We start from the raw sequence: 17,202 nt of genomic DNA on the forward strand, positions 1-17,202 counted from the left end.
AATTAGAATTGATTACATGATGACTTAGATCGTGGACATACAAATTTATTCCCAACAGTCTATGAGCTAAATATGCTAAAAGAGAGTGATGAATTGAATGCAAATAGTTTCAGAATGACTATTTTTAGAAAGATAATTGTTTGAAACACAACTAAAATATATAAAATCAAACTTTAAAGAAATAAAGAACACAAAGAACTTTTATATTAATTCATCTTTCATCTAAGATTAGGATTTGTTTTGGGCTAACCCACCAAGTTTCATTATCTTATCCAAAGATACAAGCATTATTTTCCTTGCCACTTTTGGCTCACACCTAAGTAATTTTACACTTGCCTCTTCAAGCAAAGCACCTAAGCATTATTTGAAACAAAGTCTCTTCAAGTTCCAACCGATGACAAATATTTGATAAGGGTAAGGGCTCACAAACTCAATTGTCTTGTAGACAGACGTATACTTTTATGCTCAAGTCTAAACTCTCAAGATATAAATGATTTGAGAACTTGAAATCCTAAAGAGAATTAGAAATAGTTTGAATACAAGGAAAACTTGTTTGGGCAAGTCCTTTTTTTTCCTGGCTTCAAACTTAATTCTTTAGGTTTATTATAGATGACTCCAATATAATAGCTATTGTGAGTTGCAAAGTCATCATTTTCATTTATTTTAATTTATAGAGAAGTTTATTTCATTTTTTTCTTCTTATTTTCTTCTTTTAGAAGTATTTTTTGAGAAATTTATCCAATCATACCCTTAATTATACAAGTTTGCACGTTAAAAAAATCAAATTTAAAATACGCATTTCAATTACTTTTAATAGTAGTAATTCAAAATCTTAATTATGACCAGACATTTATAGCCTAAATTAACTTCATCCTTGTAAAAAAAATCATTCTATTTAAACATGAATTTAATAGATATGAGCTGTTATGATAAAAGAATTTAGTGTAAAGAAAATTACAAAGCACATACTACATATACTCTTTCTAAACATAAAAAATTCCATTATTTACGGATTATCTCGTATGCAATGCCATGGTTGTCAAGTGGGCAAGTGCCAGTTAAATAGGGATAAAAACACCATTAGTTGCTGAATATTTTAACTCCTATACAAATTTAACATTACGAAATATCCTATTGCATAATTATTTTATGCCAAAAAGTGAATTGTACAAATTATATTTTAGGTATATATACATTTAAAGACAAACTCACACAAGATAAAAAATAATATATTATGTACATGACATTTATATTCCCATCTCCAATTCTCCATACATTACATAATATTTTTGTTTTTTTTGCCTGTTAGAAATAATTTAAATCCTATATCAACTAAAAATAATTTTACATTAAAATATTAAAATATATAAGTGAGGGGCAACCCTTATCCTTTAACCTACGTTAAGTTAGATCTCTCATTCTAAAAGTGACGCTCTGACACTTGATTGTCTTTTAAGTGAGTAAATCCTCTACTGCTATGGAAACAAAACCATGCGGTAAATTGCACCTCCTTCCTTTTAACTCAAATCAAAGCCAGCATCAGCGTTTATGGCATACAGTAATTTGGTTTCCAGCTGCTCTTTACTGCATTGAAGTTGTCAGAGAAAATAGTTAAAAGAAAATATAGACGTGTTAAAATAAAATCCAACCTGCACTATCAATCAAGGTCATGTGAAGATGCATGAATACGACTGAAGAAAAATGGCTTCCATTATTGTGGCTCAAAAACTGTCTGTTTTCATAGTCCTAATGGAGAGAAAATTCAAGAAAAAATGGCTTCCATTATTGCAAATTATTTCATAATATATACTATTAATTGACATAACGGAATTTCTCCTTAATCATGTCAGTTCCAATAGCTTTAATTTTGAGACACAAACAAATTTCCATGTACGCAATGGAAACTGCAAAGGCAAGCTTCAGTTCAGTTCCTATAGCTTTAGTAAGTTCATGCACGTAGCTGATGAGGGTAATCGGTCAAGAGCTTCTTCCGGATCATTACCACCGGCCCTACAAGAAGAGACATCAGACAATTCCATTCTGTGATCCTTTTGTCTGTAAAATATACAAGCCTTGGTAGAAATCAATTGGAGCAAATATTGTAATACAACCAAAGCATTTACCTTTGTATGAAAAACAAAGGTTCAAGATATTGGAATCCAAGCAATGGTCCCCGAGAGCAACCTGTCACAAACCTGTAAAGACAATAAATTCTTAATTGATACTAACATATGCCATAAAAAGAGCAACTAAATCCTATAGCGATGTACATCTTACTTCAAAAATTTCTTATTGTTTTCTAAAGAAAAGCCTTTGAGAACTTCCCAGAACATCTCAATAACATAATGCTCCTAACAGAAGGGATCACACGTCAGAATTCATAAGTCAAATAAGAAAAAAGAAAAAAAAACACTGTTCAAGACCAAAATGGTTGACCTTCCCATCATGACACAAAACATTCGGACTCTCAAAAGGTATTTAGACTAGATAAATGGCAAAACTAAAAAGCACAAGATACAAGATCAGCAAACGCCTTTTTTATATAGAAAAGTTTTATCAAAGTAAAATTAGGGAGAGAACAAGATATCCTCCAATGTGGTGTGGCGAAAAGAAAAAACCACATTGGAGGCAGTTTATGTGAAACAGCAACCAGAAGATATAAACACAACCAGATTATGTAACAGGTTTATAAAGAGGCCCCCTTAAGGATGTGATCACTATGCCCCCAACCAAATGATATGCTCTAAAGTCTAAAGGGCTGTAAAGACTAAACACTGTCACGAAAATTGTCTCCTTATTTTTACCAGGACCCTTTGAATGAGGCATCATAATTGATCCAATGTTGAATGGCAAACCCAGTGCTCATCAAGAACTCCAATTAGATTGTTCCAAAGGAAAGTAGTCACCTTACACTATGATAGCCTCCTGCATAGTTTGTACGCTGCCGCAAATCAACATCCAAGCTGTCAAGTGAACCTGATGTCAGAAGCTGCGGAAAACAATAGTGTTAAGCAAGTTGAGTACAAATCACTTTGAGACACAAACTACAGATTCTAAAAAAATTGAAGACCTAGTTGAAGATTGAATCCAATAAAATTGGCAGTAAAATATATATAAAAAAGTCGTCGTACTAATGAAGTTAGTCAACAAATAGGTAAAAGAGGTCAAAAGCACAGAAGCAAAGACAAGGAAGTCAAGGCATACTTTTCACTTCATAATTGTGGATCACTAGGAACATAATTTGCAACTATAGACAAAAGATAGTTATGTACACGACCCTCTCACAGTGACAAGGGTATATTATGACATGTAGGAGAAAATGATATGCATCCGGTTGTTGAACAGACCCTTAAGACCACCATGCAAGAGCAGTAAATCAAATGAAAAAAACATAGCTTTAGAGGCCTAAAAGTGGGTCAAGATAGAAGAAAACCTGAAGTTCATGCTCATTACACATATCAATCCAATCCTTCTGAATAAGTTGCTGAAGTCCTCTCAAGAAATTTGAACTTTGTTGACGTATCTAATACAATAATTATATTTAGTATAATGGAAGCATAAAAACAGTCACCGTGAGATGCAATTCAAATTGAAACAAATTTAAGCCCTGCTTGGGTAAATTTTTCCACAAACACTTACAGGAAAAGAAAGAGGTAAAATGAATCAAAATTTTCCCATAACTTCAAATCAAATTATGCACTTCAACTTTTGGAAATGCTAGACAAGAGAAAGTTAACATGCATAAGTTGGTTTTAATTTAAGAGATAAGTTTGACTCATTTTACCTCTTTATTTTTTCCCATCCTATATATAAGTGTTTATTTAAAAATTTATCCAAACTAGACCTTACTTTACCTGAAAATTCAAGCGGTGATTGGCCACAAGATGGATGAAAGTAATGACATTCTCATTAGTGACACGAAGGTTCTTTCCCCCTGGAAGCAGCTCCTCTTCTGTTTGCTCTCCATATTCGTTGTTTACTATAACAAAATATAGTTCCAACTCCGAAATGTCACGCTCATAATGCGGTTAGTCAAAACAGAATCAGTGGGAAAATATTGAAACGCTCATTGAGAAAATCTATCACTAATTCCCAAAGTGATTGTGTTACAAACCCCTCAACCCTAGTTCTAATCTGAGGACGACATAGTGTTAGAATATCTTAGATATTTGTGGTAGTATATCACATATTATGGTGGGATACTAGGATCAATTTGGAGGAATCTTCAGAAGTCAGAACTAATCCAGGACTGGATATCTATAATCAGGATTGAATTATTAGGACAGTCCAGACAAATTTCCACATGCTCTTACGACTTGTACAAGAGCTTATAATTTTCTCGTATGTTCACACTCTCTTCTGGTTCTGAAGTTTGGTGCATGACTCCATTTTGTTGATTTGCCACATGTTCTTATGACTTGTACAAGAGCTTATAATTTTCAATTTCAGTTACATGTTTGCTGTAATTATAGATTAGTTTTCATTTGTTTGTTCATACATATTATGTTCATAGGTATAAATGGCAATTTGCGTTACAATTTGAAGATTCATGTTAAGATTTTACAATTTACCATTGAAATTTTAGTGCATATAGTATATGAATTCAAGAACCTATGGCTTGACAATTCAACATGGTACCATCATAGCCCTTCTTTGCTGTGTGTGTACTAAAAATATTATGTCAAGCTATATAGTTATAATAGTGTTTTTTTAATAGATTATACATGCGCAAGTACAATCTTAAGCTGTTAGTTTATTTGCAAGAGACCTTGTTCAGTCAAGTAGTCACTAGCATAAGTAAAGTAATTTTGTTAAGAGTTTTCTCAAGAATGAAGTAGATGCCAGGAAATGAAAGCCAAAGAAGTGATATTACCTTTAGAAAGATAAGATGACGATATAATTCTGGGTCCAGGGAAGACAAGTCATTCAAATAGTTGTGCCTGATACATGGGAAGAAAAAGAATAAGAAAGGAGGAAGTATAGCTTCCTCTTATAGCATTAGCACACTAATCTCTAATGCATCTCAAATTAGTCATAATTTCTCATTCTTTTTCTACATATGCCTATTGCCTAGTACATTATTTAAGGATGTTTCTTGAGTAATTTGCACAGTTTTATCTTATTGGTATGTTATTGCTCTTTTGCTTATTTTTTATATAAGAAAGAAAAATATCAACCTTTAGAAAGATGGAAGCTAATTTGGAATGAATGCAGGAAAAATAGGAAGGTAGAGATCACCACACCTCCCAATGGAGCGCACAACACTTGTGGAAGTGAAACATCCAAAAATTAATTAGGACCTTTTAATTGGTATATTTTATTATGTTTTTGGGTCTCATTTAGGAAACCTTATGTTTTATTATATTTTGGGCATTCTTTAGGATCCTTCAAATTTTTATATCTTAGGCCTGCTTTAGAAACCCTACATATAAAAAGGTCTTAGAAACTCTAATAGGAGACTTTTATCTCTCGACAGCTAGGTTTTCTATTCTCTTTCTATTTTGTTTGTTCTTGTGTTCTTATGACTTCCATGAGGAACTTAACTAGCTCCTTTTACAGTCCAAGGTTAATCAAGGCGAAGCTCTTAAAGGATGACAAGGTCTAACCGTTTTCTATCTCTTTCTTTTTGAGCATTTATATTTCTACGACACCTATTACCGAATTACTATTTTGTTGGTTGTGCAAAACAGTCCTTTGTCAAATTAATAAGATAGTATAAAACAAATTAGGACGGTAGAAATATAATCTTGTCTAAATGAACCAAGCTTGCATGTTTGTTGACTAGAATTGGGTCTCTATAGTACTTAATGCTATTGATAGGTTAAAATCCTAAGAGTTTATTTAGGCTTGTCTATCCTCTTAATTCAGACTCTCCTTCAAGAACTTGAAGTTTCATATTACACCTCTTGTGCTTTGTGATAATGCAAGTGCAATGCAGTTAGCACACTCATACTACACCTCTTGTGCTTTGTGATAATTCAAGTGTAGTGCAGTTAGGACACAATCCAGTTCTGCATGCTAGAACCAAACACATGGAGTTGGATGTGTTTTTTGAAAGGTAAAAAGTCCTAACTAAGCAGTTAGTGGTTCAACATATATCTGGGACAGATCAATGGGCAGATTTACTTACTATGCCCTTGTCTCCTACTAGTTTTGCCTATTTGAGTTCCAATCTCAATGTTGCTGAGCTACCTTTGGTTTCTCAGCCCCATTGAGTTTGCCGGGTGGTGTAAGTGTATATGAGTAAATAACTCTGATAGTTTTATAACTATAGTTAGTTGACAGTTGTCATTAGTTAGATTTCAGTTACAACTGAATATCAGCAGTATAAATACTGCTCTTGTAAGAGATTACAGTGGCTTTGTAATATTCTTCATTTCAATATACAAATCCCTTTTTCTCTTCTCTATACTTTCTCCAATTGGTAAGAGAAATAATCGACGAACTTATCTCGGTTATCAAGAAAGTAAGAAGAGATTGATTTTAAAGCTTGTTAATAACTAGAACCAATTTTTTTAAAGGAAAAGATACATCCTTGAATCAATGATAAATCCTAAGAACCGAAGCCAAGTTTCAACTTGGGCTAGAGTTTTCTCATCATTGAATTTGAATCTTAATCATCTTTTAGTTTTGCCTATTGCTTTAATTATCATTTACTTTTAAACTTGATTACTATTCAACCCCTCCAACCCCTTTCTCAAACACAGAAATGGACTTCTGTGCATGGCATGAATGCTACCAATTGTCATGTGTGAATCTCAAACATCAACATAAAGCAGCTGGAAGCAAGTAAACAAATGCATGGAAACTCAAGATTTGGGCATTGAACAATCTAAATTTAAATAGGGGAAAAAAAACTAACTAAAGCAGACAAACCAGAGACAACTAAGTCTTACTTTTGTTTCCATTAATGTAACTTGTAAGCATGAAGTTTGGTCCTAATCAAACAAAATCAATATAGGAAAAGAATGCATAGACAAATAAGGGATACAGATCAGTGACCCATGTGAAAAAGAAGAATCAATAGTCATCGGATGGCAGATTCAACCACTATGCAAGGTCCCACCTTATTTCAAATCGCTTGGGCCTAACTCCACCAAAAACTAGCTTAAGGGATGAGAATTGCCAAGCCTTATATGGAGTATTTTGGCCCTATTCCTAGCCACTATGGGACATCTTAGCACACACCTCTTACACCAAGAACTAGACACCTGTGTGAAGTTTGCAGGGTTGTACTGCAGGTAGCCTAATATTAAGGCTGCATAGGCTCCGATTTCATATCTGAAACTTAACCCACAAAAGCTAGTCCAATAGAGGAGGATTGCCTAGATCCTATAAGGATTATTTTGGACATATTTCAGCCAATATGAGACATCTTGACACACCTAGGGAGGAAACGAGACAGAAACATACCTTTGCAAGGAGAGTACCAAGAAAGTGGAAAAATTGGAAATGTTGTTCATGTATCATTCCTGTCCAGGATTAGGATAAAGCAGGTGATCTGCTGTTTCCTGGATGCAATGATGTTCAGAATTTCAGATTGCCATAAACCAATAGAACACAAAGTAAAAATATAAGGACTATCAAGGAAGGAGTATTAGCTGAAGCAATGTCCAATCAGACATTTCAAAACTCAAGTTATTTATTTCTGTAATATTTTCAGTGACACAATACAGACAGTTAGTCGTTGTTATCTGGCATAATAGCAGTTAATAGTTATATATTCAAACTATAGCAAACAACTCTTCAGTTTATTCACTAGAATTCTTGTCTATCACACTTCATTTTAAAAGTTATACATTCCAAACCAACCACCCCACTGCAACCATATTTTCACTCACGGATACATCAAAAAGCTTAGGCTATATAGTAAAGGGTCATGTTTTGTAATGAATCAACTTATCCCGAAAGGCTTGTCAGGCAAAAGAACATGAAGAGTTTTATATTTAACACGCCCTCCTACACAAGAACCCTTTGGACTAGAAGCAAGGATAAATACAAAACAATGCACAAGTCTACCTTGTTGTCAAGTTCTCAACTCAATATTCTCACCTCTATAGATTTTTCACAACCCTAGTATTTATTTTGTTTCTTGTTTTTTAAAAAAATGCGTTAAAAACAATATTTTATCATTTATAATAAATATAAAACAAGAATCACATGGTCCAGAAATATATTGGGCCTTTAGATTTGAATAAAAGTGTTGCTATTTATATCTTCTTTTTACTCTTTACAATCATTATTTTTTAAATAACCAAACTACCCCACTTTCTCTCTCACCCTCCTTCCCCCGCACCATTCCCATTCTTTCTCTCACCTTCACTTCTCTCCCTTTTGCATTCCTCTTTTTCTCTCTCCCTCCCTCCAAAGTGATCAAGTCTTCTTGATATTTATTTTTTTACTTTTCACTTATCTCATGGAAACTAATTTTTGTAACCTAGAATTTACATTAAGAAAATTAATTATCATATTTTAATTTTTTTATATATTAGAAAACTAGTATCTGTAATATAAAAAGTTAAATACTAAATTAGTTTCCATATTGTAAAAATATTTGGATAAATTCTATTCTATAAATTAATTTTCAGAAATTGTTAACACTTGAAATTAATTTCCAAAAGTGTTTTTTAGATACACATCACCCTTTCAAGATGGATTTTGATTGTCTCTTCGTTTCTGGCATGAGTGCTAAGGTTTTTAAAATGGAGGGGGTGACAGAATGGAACATGGTGATCGAAGAGTCTTCTCTCGCATGAGACATTTTCAAACTCTACCACGTGATGTCATGTGCACGAGGAAGGGGGAGAAGAGTGAGGCAAAACGTCTTTCACTTCTCCTTTGCCAATTCCTGCACGTTTTTGAAGTGACACATAGTGGTGATGATGAGCGATGAGAGTGTGTGTGTAAAAGTGGGGAGTGTAAATAGCTTTTTCTCCACAAAATTCTAAACTCAAACAGTTTATGAACGCCAAGCCCAATTCTAATTTTACATGGGCTGGCCTTTCATGCAAGCGACCGACTAGGTATACCAACTTCAATAACAAAAATAGACCTAAAAGAAAACACCTACAATAGAAAATTAGAAAATCCTAGAAATTTCGAATTCTAACATTTTGTACCTGTTGACCAAAAGAAAAGTGAATAAAAATTTGTTTTACTAACTGAAACATGATATCTATACGGCACCAGAAGTGATAGCAGTTTACCTGACCAGACTCCCTCCCAAAAAAATGAATACAAGGTTATTGTTTTTATAATGTCAAATGGTATTAGGTGTTGCTGCAAAAATATCAGTTGCAAATCAATTAAGAGTTGAGTGCTTCATTCTAATTCAATGACCAAGACAACATTAACAGAAAATTTAGTTTTAGCCACAATGCTTACCTAGCTGACTCACTAACTCACCCACTTAATATTAGGAGTATCCTTAAACAATATATGTAAGAAGATATTTTCGTTGTTGACCTAATTAGTTTCGAATCTTTGACCCTCATTTTTTTTATCCCCTTCCTTTTGGGTAGGTATTTAACATTGTTTTTGACTAGCTAAGCTTGCTGATTTGCTAGGGGAGGCAACGTTGAATGTGAATCAAGTGGCAGGTTTAAGATACGTACCTTCCAGAGGGAGACCTATAAAATGAAATGATTGCATATAACTCTACCCAAAAGATCAAAATAAATCCAATCTTTTCTTTCTAAGCAATTATTTACTAATATTGTGTTTGGTATCTTTTTAATTTATATTACCATCACAATGAAATACTCGTTCTTAGTTTGACCGATATCCTCCTCTTTGGGATATAATAATGATATCTTATTATCTTTATACGATAATTGATCATGCTCCCTTTTGTTGACATGCACTAAGCAAGTGCACGAATGGTGTGCTTTGGCTTCATGGACTTTGCTACATTGGTGTGAAAGCCATAACATTTAATTGGCTTCATATTAGTATAAAGTATTTTTGTCCTCTTCGGTTCTTGAACTTTAATTAAAGAATTAAAACAAACAGACAAGCAAGAATCATAGTCGCCAATTAAAGAGTTATTCTTTTATTAGTTATTTTTTAAAAAAAAAATGGTTCTTAAAGGCTTCTAGAGCTTCATAGCACACAGTGCGTGTGCTACAAGGCTTGAATAGTTGAAGATTTCTATTACCAAAATAGAAAAGAAAAACAAGGATTGTGTGTTTTCAAAACTTGCTGCATGGGTGTTTCAAGTTAATTATAATAATATTAATATTGAAGCCATGGCCGTATGCAAGTTTGATTCGACTAAACGAATAATGATGTTGGGCTTTAACCAAACCACATGTTCCCTATACCTAAGGTTTTCCACGAGAAAAGAAAGTTTATACTTTCTAGTGCTTGGTTTTGCTTTTTCACTTTGAAGGGACATTGCTGCGGAGTTCAAACTCCAAGGCCTTACGTTGTGAGGGAGGTTTCTTAGCTCATAAAATGATTAATCTCCTAACATAGTGAACAAGGTGCTTTATGGTTTTGCCTTCCACTTGGGAGAAAATGTTACTGATTCCAACTCCAAAGCTAGGTTGCGACTTGAGCTAGGTTCTATGTTCCTACATATGTAATTAAATTGAATACTTTGGGGTTCATATATAGTGCACAATAGTTTGGCCTGTTATAGAGGGTCCCAAACATTTTGGTCCATGTTACGCGTTATGTGCCGGGTCTTTTCAGAGCATATAGACCAAAAAGCCAAAATTTTCACCATCCATTATAGTGAGGTACATATGGAATATGTGATAATGTTCCTTAGAAAGGTGAATGAAAGGATGTCTACAACAACATACACATGGTGTTCATTATGATCGATGAGGAAAGTTGATTAAGTTCAAAAGAAAGATAAAGTTGACGTGCCATGAAAAGGAAGAAACAAGCTCAATCAATAGATTGCAGCTATGCATGTGGGGGACGAAATTCAAAAAGTAATAATAACATTATGTTTGGAACTCAATTTAATCAATCAGGAAATTTATATCTATATCAGAAATTAATTCATTCTTGAGTTTCTACTTTCTACAAAATATACATACATGTTATATCGAGATTCACATCGTGTTAACTACTCTAAAAAACACTATCCGAGTGTTTGCTTTTTACCATCACTTATCACATTATTTCGTGAGATCATTTTAAATATTGTTAATGGATTTAGATAAATTGAATCTTCTACTTGATGCACGTCAAATAGACTTAAACGGGAAATCAAACGTGTTGTATATATACTAAAAGAGTCCTCTCAAAATGAATGAAACTAAAAAGTACAACGAAAAAGAAACAGAAGGAAAAAGTATCGTCTTCAGCCACAAGTTTAATTTAAACAGGATATTACAGAAATTCTGATCAAGAACAATGAAAAGAGCTTTAATGAGATAAAATATAGATTAATTATTGTTTAGCCGAACTAAAATAAGCCATATAAGTTATTAATATATAATTTTGTCACTACATATATAATTTCTCTATACACATGTTAGTATATTTTCTATGCATATGTAGTTTTTTTTTGTGTGTGTAGTATTATGATTTCATAGTCTCCTTTTAGTATTTAAATTAACTGTACAGTTATTAATATTATAAATTATTATCCACTCGGATCAACCTTTTATATATATATATATATATATATAATCATAGATTTAAATTTTAGTGTGACTACTGTATAAAAAAAATACTTAATAAAGACAACATTTAAAAAATACTATTATAAATCATCATAAAGGGACATAGAGGTGAACATACATTAGATCATTTGATTGAAACTTATCATCTAACATTTTTATGAAATAAAATATGTTAAAACTTTTGTAAAAGCCCATTTGGTTTAAAAAAGTAAATTTTAAGTTATTTAAAAGTCTTTTATATAAAAAAATTTGACTTATTTACGAAATATCAACAATACTTTTTCGTTAGTATATATTGTTATGATACTATTTTTTTATAATATATTAAAAATTTATTTAACTTTTGAAATGTTAAGCATACTGACCTATAAAAAAGTTAATTTTTTTTATGTCTTATTTAAAGAACTTATAGGTCAACGTCAAATAGAATTTGAATTTGATGTTAACGTATAAGTGGGGGCCAATAGTTAAAACTTAAATAATTTACATCAAATTCTAAGTCGAAATTCATTGTTTTTGTTAAATATTGAAAATATGTCCTAATATATTCATTAATATAAATAAGTAAAATTATTCATTTATCTAGATGTATAAACTTAATATTATTTTTTAATTTTTCAATTAAATTTTTTTATTCTAATTCATATATATTAACATATTTAAAATGTTTTGATCCCGTCGTTACAAGGACTAAAATATAAAGTTTGTTTGACCACAAGGACCAAAAGGATCCTAAAGTGCTCCTATATAAACCAAAATAGATGATTTTTAAATGTGAAAACTAAAAGATAAAATTTATGTAAAATTTAAATGAGATTCTAAGATTGAGGTGTCCTAGAGTGATGTAGGCAGTGAGGGTCAAGATTGAGAGGGAGGTGTGGAGAGGGAGGTGTTGGCAAGAGGGTCTCGATCAAACTGTCAAGTGGTGACAGTAAATATTTTTTAAAATGAAAATTCATAATCATTTTTTAAAAAAATTATGTAAAATTTTAAAATTGAGTTTAAATTTATTTAAATATTTTTTCCAAATATATTTTGTTTTGTTTCAAAAATCAAAAGCCAAAAAATTTGGAAGTACCCCAAAGGAGCCTAACATAATGTTGTCTTTTCTTCTTATTTTCTTTTCTAATTTGCTGTTAATTATTAAGTAGTTGGTAGCCATCAATTTTTTCCTTCAATAATTATATAAACATTATTACAATAAGTTTATATAGGTTAGTTAGCCTCCATATTAAGATTTAATCCTAGTTACAGTTATAATGGAGTCCACTAACAAATTTGATCCAAAATGGTCGCAAATGTACCTTATTATTATTATTTTAAAAGGAGACACTCTGAAATGTAACATCATGCAAGAGGACAAATATATAGCATGCAGATTTTTTTACTATTTATTTTGTGAAGGGTACCCATTTTTTTTAATATAAAAGAAGACCTGATTTCATGAGAAAAATATATTGAATTTCTTCCTAGAGGCAAAAAAAAAAAAAAAAGAGAAAACGAAAAAGTGGTTGGTTCATGGGATAATGGGGGAGTATATTAACATTACAAGAAAGCAAAGTGAATTGAATAAACCCGTAATAACGTGGTCTAAAAATATTAAAAAATAGAAAAGTTTCTAATTAAAGACCTGTCGTTTTTAAATGAAGACTTTATTCCATTGGTGCCTTGTATCTAGACTAATAAGTGACTTATCTTTCTTCAAATCTCTGTCATATTTCTCTTCATAAATTTGAAGTCTCACACATCACTTTCTCTCAATTTTTTTCATATCCCTACCTGTTTGGTTACATATATATCCTGTTCGTCACCATCTTTATTTTTTTATCGTCATCTTGATATATAGTCTTATCTATAATTCAGAACCATACAGTACTATATATATATATATATATATATATATATATATATATTACATTTTGTATCCATATCTTGTTATTTATTGAGATTATTCCTTAATTATGCAGAGAGACCAACAAAGGATAGAAACAAAATGAATATATCTAAATCTACCTACATTTATTTTCCAACTTATAAAAATACAGAAATTAAGCATTGAATTTTTTTTATTAGTTTATACTCAATTTGATTCATTTTTTTTAAAAATACCCGATACAATTAAATCTTTGAAGAAAAAATTATTAAATAATTATTCAAAATTACAAATATGAGAAACTTTAGTTTTTAATCTATTGAAGTTAATATATTTTTTTGGGTGGAATAAGTTAATTATTTTATAGGGATCAATTTAGGTCACTAATGATTTAATTAGAGATTAAATTGGTATACAATCTATTTATTTAGGGATTCATTCTCTCTGTATATAAATTAGAATTACTATAATAAATGAGACCGATTTTATAAGTTATTATTCAATGATAGTAATTTTAATGATTTTTTTATTGAGTGTTTTTAGATATATTTGTTAAGATCTTATCTCTTTTAATATATTATTTTATTTATAAATTAATTTTCAATTTTTTATAAAAAAATTATCTACAGATATAATATATTACAATATAATTTTTTTATCATAAATCTAAAATATAATTTATATATTGAAATATTTATTAATTATAATATAATTTATATATTCAAACCTATTTATTTATTTTAAATTATACTAATATAAACGAAATATTTATTTTGTGTATTGTATAGACTAAAATACTGGTTATATGCTACAAGTAAAAGAAAAATAATGGAAAGGCTAAAATGTCTTACAGTTAATTTAGAAAATTATTTGTTAAATTTATTTTTTAGAGACCAAGTTAGATCAAATAATTTTTATTCAAATTGAAGTAAGTGTTTACTCAATTTTTATATATTTTTCAGATATTAAACACATTTAATTTTAATTTGATATTTTTATAAAATATTAAAATAATTTATTAGCGGATAATTTAAACGATATAGTATTACTTAATTTAAATATAATACAATAAAAATCTCGAGAGAGAGAGAGAGAGAGAGAGAGAGAGAGAGAGAGAGAGAGAGAGAGAGAGAGAGAGAGAGAGAGAGAGAGAGAGAGAGAGAGAGAGAGAGAGAGAGAGAGAGAGAGAGAGAGAGAGAGAGAGAGAGAGAGAGAGAGAGAGAGAGAGAGAGAGAGAGAGAATAATGAGTATCAATTAAAAGGAGGGACGAGGGAGGGGGAAAATGAGTAGACTTTTTCCTCTTTTGAAGATATTATCATAAATTCGTTGTATTGTAAAAACATATTGGGTATACAAAAGGTAGAGGAAAAGATAAGTACGATATTAAAATGAAAAAGACAAAGGAATTGAACTTGTACATATGGATATGAGAAGTTTTTTTTCTCAAGAAATGGCCGAAACTTAGCTTATTTCATAATTTATGTACCACATTTTCTTATCCAGCATTTTTTTTTGAAGATGTTTCTTATCAGCATTATAAGTACAACATTTTTAAAAGTCCCCTTTTCTATAATAAATAGATTTAATTGCTTTCTCTACTTAAAAGTTTACCAATGTAAATGATCTATCTTTTTCTCATTTTAAGATCATGTTAGAGCATTTTCGTGCGATGCATGGCTATTGATTCCTCGCACTACTAGACCCCAGTCATTCAACACAGAACATATATTCATTTTCATTACTATATATTAGTTCCATTAGGAAAAAGCACACTCCATTTTTTTTTCTTCCATTTCCTTTGCCTACTAACTATATATTATATTTTATCCATTGAAAATGCCCATCACAAGCACGGGAAAGGAATTAAATCATTAATCGATCTTATTATAAGATCCTTCAATAATGGCTTTTAAGCATCTATCTATCGTCTAGTGAGAATGTGGGCTTTGATGACCTGGCCATGCATCGGATTCAAGTAAAATGACAAATATATGATAGTTACTTCTACAGCTGGTAGTCAAATATCCACACAAGAACGTAACCATGGACGGTTTTTATATATCTAATTAATTATTAAGAAGCTTCTCAATCTTTGATCCAACCTACGAATCCAACAAAAAGAAAAACAATGTACCTACCTACTCTCACTTACACGAAGGTTTGTTCTAGCCAGTTCTAGGGTTTTAAGCATAAGGATCTTCAACTTTTACTTTATGCAAAACCATATCCAATTATCTATATAGTTCATAACCAACTTTTTAATGATAACCACCATGACCCAATTCCTCAATGAAACGTTACCAACATAAAAAGTTGAATATATATGGTCCCCCACATCGCCCCCAGATGCACTATAGACATGTGTCATCGGATAGAACATATAGCACCCAACATGTGGCACATCATCGACTTCAATTCAATTAACCTCTTCCATGGCCACACCAATCACCACCACCCCCCATATAGTGTGAACTCTAACTTGAAAAAGGTAAATGGATAATGGTAAACCCTCCAATTTTGAGGCGTTTGAAAAATCAAAGAGATTAGAAATACATAGAGATATGCGTATTAGTATGTATAAATAATAAATTAAATTGACCAAGACCAAGCTTATTATCATCATTGTGGTGGATTTTTTTTAAATTAAAACAGATATTAACCAGTAACTTGAAACATTGATTAAGGAATTAACAAAATATTTTTATTAAGATACACAAAATTATATTTATATATAACTTTTTTTACACTTTCTTACAATTTTTAATAAATATTTTTTTTCCTTTTAATTCCTTAGTTAATATCCTAAAAATATTAATTATCTACATCCTTTACATAATTGGTTGCTGTAGTGTAGTGGATGCAATGAAACAAAACAACACGAGGTGGTGGTAGACCACCCGGGGGGGCTGTTTGTAAATGACAGAGGAAGCACTAATTAATTTATGTAGGATTTGATGCAAAAATGTAGAGTTCGAGACAAACATAGTTACGTATGCTTTTATAAAAATGGCAAAAACTATGGGTAACATAGATTCACGCTTAAGCTTATAATATTGATTTTCTTAATCCTATAATTTAGTTCCAAAGCTCAGGCGTGCGTCCAAGGGACCGGACATTGGTGGTCGTCGTTTTCTTCTCTTGTGCTTTGCATTGGCGGCTACTTCTTTTATCCACTTTTTGAAGGCATAATTGGATTTGATCAATTTACATAGCTTCATGTATTTTCATGATTAAGTTACAATATATACACCACTTATATCGTAACTTAGTTTTCAACTAATCAAATGTGTTATTAAGTATTAAAGATAAGTAACTAGTTTCATATTGATAAGTAAATATAAGATGTGACACAAGAGACTAGTAATTAATTTAATTCTTTTAAATATATAATAGGAATTTAATTCTTATCTATGAGTATAGAGTAACACTCTTAGAGAGGAGAGTTATCCCTTAATTAATATTTTACTCTTTAGGAGGTTAGTCTCATGATAAAGTTTGACGTACGTGGAAATATCTTGTTTTAATGAAAAGTAATTTTTTCAATAAATATCTTTAAATTAATTATTTCGCATAACAATACTACTATAATACTATAACTTGTTTAAATTCAATTATGATAAACATTCAAATGCATTTAAATTGGTATAATTAAAATGTATTATGCAAGAATTGAATCTAGATTTTTA

The 17,202-nt window shown here is 30.9% G+C and overlaps 1 non-coding gene across 3 annotated transcripts; it reads right to left on the reverse strand.

Annotated features, from left to right (window-relative positions):
* Positions 1 to 1,265: 1,265 nt before the first annotated feature.
* Positions 1,266 to 7,893, reverse strand: LOC102670450 (uncharacterized). 3 transcript variants are annotated; one of them, XR_005886499.1, is made up of 8 exons: positions 7,414 to 7,893; positions 4,874 to 4,940; positions 3,855 to 3,979; positions 3,434 to 3,523; positions 2,907 to 2,989; positions 2,278 to 2,351; positions 2,124 to 2,195; positions 1,266 to 2,010 (listed from the first exon to the last, which is right to left on the reverse strand). It is a non-coding gene; the product is annotated as an uncharacterized protein (transcript). The 3 variants fall into 3 exon arrangements; XR_001382582.2 differs by having other exon boundaries at positions 2,278 to 2,989; XR_005886498.1 differs by having other exon boundaries at positions 2,124 to 2,989.
* Positions 7,894 to 17,202: the final 9,309 nt, after the last annotated feature.

The sequence above is a fragment of the Glycine max genome, chromosome 9, assembly GCF_000004515.6.
Source record: "Glycine max cultivar Williams 82 chromosome 9, Glycine_max_v4.0, whole genome shotgun sequence".
Classification (NCBI taxonomy): domain Eukaryota; kingdom Viridiplantae; phylum Streptophyta; class Magnoliopsida; order Fabales; family Fabaceae; genus Glycine; species Glycine max.